Source organism: Phoca vitulina, unplaced genomic scaffold, assembly GCF_004348235.1.
Source record: "Phoca vitulina isolate PV1807 unplaced genomic scaffold, GSC_HSeal_1.0 scaffold52, whole genome shotgun sequence".
Taxonomy (NCBI): Eukaryota; Metazoa; Chordata; class Mammalia; order Carnivora; family Phocidae; genus Phoca; species Phoca vitulina.
The window spans coordinates 9,003,852-9,008,743 of NW_022589755.1; positions in this window are offsets into that span (position 1 = coordinate 9,003,852).

Consider the following 4,892-nt stretch of genomic DNA (forward strand, 5'->3'; position numbering starts at 1 on the left):
TTTTCTTTTTTTTCTTTTCTTTTTTCCTTTTTTTTTTTTTTTTTCTTTTTTTTTTTTTTTTTTTTTTTTTTTTTTTTGTAAGGATTTTTTTCCCCCTTTGTAAGTTTTTGTTTCCATATGGGAGGAGGGGAGGGAGCCTCTGGGCCACCTAGAATGAGGGGCCTCCCCCAAACAACACCCCACCTCTCCTGCTTTCAGTTCCAGATCTGAGAGAAGGGATGGGAGTAGAGGTAGCCGAGGAGTCTGAGCTGAAATGGGGTATTTGGAGCAGGGACCCCAGAGTTCCCAGATTTTCTCAGCGACTCTACCCCTATTGGAGCTGCCCCTCCTAGGTGGGACTGTTCACTGTTTTGTTGTCAGGTCGTATAGGGGGAGGGGGTGCAGTGCTGCTGGGAATGAGGCCAGCTCTAGGATTGGTCCAGTCCTGTGGGCAAGACTCTTGTGAGAAGCTGGAACAGCTTCCTGTGGCATCTTCCGTGGTTTTACCTAGAGTAATGGGAATGAAGCTCCCTGTTGGGACGTCCCTGAGTCAAGTACTCTCTGAGGTGCTGCTGGGACTCCTTCTGATGTCACAGGAAGTAGTTCCCCAGAGGTCACTTCCTGTGATGATAGGACAGACAGGTACTTCCTATGATGTCTCAGTGGGCCTTCCTTGAAGGTTACTTCAGCAGCATCATGGGGGCATGTACTTCCTGTGGTATCTCCAGGGTATTTCCTGTGACGTCATTGGGATGGAGCATGCACTTCCTGAATTGGGCCATGGCCAGTCACTGACACTCCTTCTCCGCCCGCACCCCTCTTTGGTGGGTCTTGGCCTGGGGGTCTGCCTAGGAGGAGAATAAGGGGTGGGACTTGGAGCATATCTGGAGGACTCTAAGGAAAAAGACCCAATATTGTCAGGGTCATCTCTATCCAAATACACCAAGTCTGTGAACCTGGCAGGGAGGGGTGGGAGATGGAGCTAGTGAAAACTGTTAAAGACCCCCATTCCCACCCCCGCCTTTTGTGTGCATGCTTGTGTCTGCGTGGCTTTGTTCCATTGAGTCTGGTGAGCCAAATGTGTGGTGGCTCTGTCAGGCCATCATGACCCAGTGTAGAGTTCAGTGAGCCACGGTAGGGTCCCTTGAGCCTGAATGCTTCGTGTGGTCTAGTAGATTAGATTGGCTTGTGGTTTCCAGCAAGCTGGAGTACTTTGGTAGTATTGGAGGGATCAGAATGTTTTGGTGCTCTTGCCATGGGCCCTGAGGAGCTAGAATATTCTGATGGAGTCTGCCAAGCCAGACAGCCCTGAGAGTTGGTTTGGGAGTGGCTCCCTGAGCACTGCGACTGTGGTCAGCTCTAAGGCCTTGTTGGCAGGCTGAGATTTCAGGGCCTGACAACCCTATGGACTTAGGATAGCTGAGACCCACCTCTCCCCTCATCCATCTCCCCCTCCCCCTTGGAGACCACCTCCACTTCCTCCAACCCAAAGCAGGGCCCCCAGTGCCCTGGTTCCATCATCAGCATCTCTGGGGGAGGGGCACCCCATGCCCACCCTCTCCCCCATTTGTCCCCCTCCTAGGTCTTCCAGACCCTTCTCTACTCCATGGCTTTGGGGGAATCAGGCCTCCTCGTCTCTCTCCCACAAAGGGAGAGAAGAAAAGCCAGAGACAATTCCCACCCCTAAAGCCTGGGAGACCCCTGCCCCTTGCTAGAGAGCCACCCCCAAATCAAAATGTGAAAATCCCTAGAAAGCAATAGCCTTCAAGGTACCTTGCACTGAATTTCCCACCCCGGCCCTTCCGCCTGATGGGAGGCTGTAGCTTGGGCACTAGGGTGACTTTTTCCATGCCCTCTTCATCTCCAGGGTGGGGGGCAGGCCCCATTTCCCCATCCCCCATCTCCCATCGCTGCTGCCCCCACCCTTAATCTCCAGACTGAACCCAGATGGAGATTCGAGTGCCAAAACAATTCTTGATGTAACTTTGTACATATCTTCTGCGGGGGTGGGGGGGCCGGGCTCTTGGGGTTGGAGGTGGAAGTGGCCCTGTGGGCCACTGCGCCCCTCTGCCTCTCAGAAGACCCTATGGTATTTCACAGTATCTCCACCCACAGTGGGTATTGCAGTGTCTAGCTGGGATATGCCCCCTACAGCCCCCCACCCCAGGCCTTCATGAAGAGGGGAAGGAGCCAGGGAGAGGTAAAACGGTCTGGAAGTGGGGAGGTGGGATTTGAAAGCACTCATTTGCATATCATTTGCATCCTCAGCTGCCCTGGTCTGTCAGATGCTTTCTATAGCCCCTTTCATGGGAGTCTGGGTCCCCATCAGTGGGACCCAGTACTCCTCTCACACAGACACGTCTCTGGAGGCTGGGCCTCCCGAAAAGTGTTCCCTTGGGGTATCTGTGTGACTACCCCCTCCCTATTCACATTTCTCGGGGACCCCCTACCCCACCAGCCAGGGCTATCTGAAAGGTAGTTTGCTAGCTCAGTGAGCTAGTTCACTCACCAGGTTGGTGAGTGGAGAGCCACACACCTTTCCCCGTTTTTACCCTAGGAAATTCACTCTACCATCTTCCCCATCCCTTGAAAGTCTCTTCTGCATTCTGACCTCAATCTTTCGTGCTGCAGTATGTCCAGAGGGGACGCAGATGTGGGGTCAGGGATGGGGATCATTGAAAAACCCACCGCCTCTTCCCCCCCTTCCCTGTTAGCCAATCAGATCTCAGAGACTCTGAGTGGCCTCCTTGCACCCTGCTCTTCGGCACCCAGTAGGTGCTTTAATAAGTGTTTGCTGCATTGAATTGTCTCCCTGTTCTTTCCCATTTGCCCTCCAGCTCCCAACATCTTCTTCCAGAGTCTCCCTCCCTCTCTTTCTCTCTTCTTCTTTCTCGGGCTCCCTATGGCTTTCTACTTTCTCTCCTTGTGGCTCCCATTGTTACCTGTCCTGTCTCTATCTTCGTCTGTCTTTTTCCCTCTTCTCACTCCTCTTAACTCTCTTTCCTCCCCCACCTTCCCATTGATTAAAAAAAAAGTGCCAAACTTCCTTGGAACTGAGCCGCTCTGGGGGGGAGGGAACCTCAGATAGAGGGGAGGAAATGGGACCATCTCTCTCTGAGGAGGCCCCTAAGAGGCATTGAAAAAGTCTGTGGACACTTAGCTAAATTGGGTCCCCCTTCCTCACCCCTCCCACCCTGAGTTTTTCTTAGAATCTTTGTAAGAAAAAAAAAAAAAAAAAGACAGAAAAAAACTCCCCTTCAGCTAATCCCTAACCTTTTGGATTCCCCAAATTCCACCAGCCGGGGAGAACCCCACTTGCCTCCTTCGGGCAAATCTGTAGAAATTGCGTGGGGGGAGAGACAAGCTCAGCCCCTCTTCTGCTGGCCCCAGGGATTGGTGCCAGCTGGATTCCAGAGAAGGACCTCAAAGCACTTATGAGAAGAAGGGGTTCAATGTGCCAAATTCACTTCCTTCATCCCCCGTCTCAGGGGGCTCTGAGCCAACCTGCCCCAGCCACCTTCTTCTGCCCTGTCCCAACCATCTCTCCATGGGCAAGGAGGCTTCATTGCAATAATTATTAGGGGATCAGAAGGTGAAGATCGTGCCATTTTTATCTGCCCTAACGCCTGCCCTGGACTTGTAGGTGGGAATTATTATGGGTACCCCAAGTGGAGTTTGGTTAAGAGTCGGCTTATAGATGGTTGGGGAACCTATACTTGGAAGAATATGGTACCACTTTTCTCTGAGTGGTATTTCTTCTCCCCCTTCTTAACTCCCAAGTCCCTCAATATCCCCTCTTTCTGTTTCTCTTGCCTATTCCTCCATCGCACGCCCTCCTTATTTTGTTTCTGATTGGTGGCCTACTGTTTGGAAAGTGAGGGGATCCCCCTGCATGGATTATTGCTGTTGCAAGACCAGGACTTGAGGTCGTGATGGCGCTGAGCGGTGGAAAAAGTATTCACTAAGAGTGGCGACGAGGGTGGCAATTTGGGCGTCCAGGCTGCTGATTGGGTGCACACCTCTCGCGACAGCCAGGCAGGCCTTCGCGCTGTTTGCCACGCACCTGCCCCCGCCGACTTTGAACTCCGAGGCCGGCTGTCGCGAAAGCCTGAACCGGATGTCACGACGGGGAGAACGGGATCGCGATGCCCAAGTTGGGGCCCTGAGGGCCGGGGACACAAGTTTACGGCTCTCGTGGAGTCGCGACACCCAGCCCTGCTATCCGATCCCTCGCCACTGCAGTCAGCTGTCTGGACGCCGTGGTGGAGGGGCTTGTCTCCGTGGCGCCGCTGCTGGTGTGTGTAAGGTCCGTCTCAGTGCCCTCTGCCTGTCGCGTTGGGGCTTGCCGGGTGGCAGGGAGGGAGATGGGGAACGTCTTGGGGGGGGGGGGGGGGGGGGGGGGGGGCTGCTGGTATTTAACCCCTTCTCAGCCAGTCCAGGACACTCTTGTCTCCCAGAGATAATTGGGGGGGACCGCCTAATCCCCCTCCCCCACACCTTTCCTCCTCCCTACCCGCTACCCCTCCCCCCAAAACCACCAACCTCTCATCTTCTAAGTGACTCCATCACCACCGGCCACCGGGACCTGCGGCCTCATTGCTCCAGCCCGCCCCACTCGACCGTCAGACTCGCTCATCGAACTCTTTTTGATTAACCCTTTCTGTGTTCATCCCACGGAAAACTGTGTGTCCGGCGAGGGGGAGGGGGGAGGCGAGGGGCAGTAGCTACCTTTCCTCCATCTCCTCCCACCGCCCATGCCTCCCCACTCGCACCCCATCCCATGCCCTACCCCCATCCCTCACCCCTAGGGTCCTCCCCGCCCTGGGGAGAGTGACCTTTATAAATATCTCAGCTGTTTGGCTTTGTCCCTTTCAAAGGCGGGGCCAGGGGCGTGGCCTCCTGCCAGTGGAGCG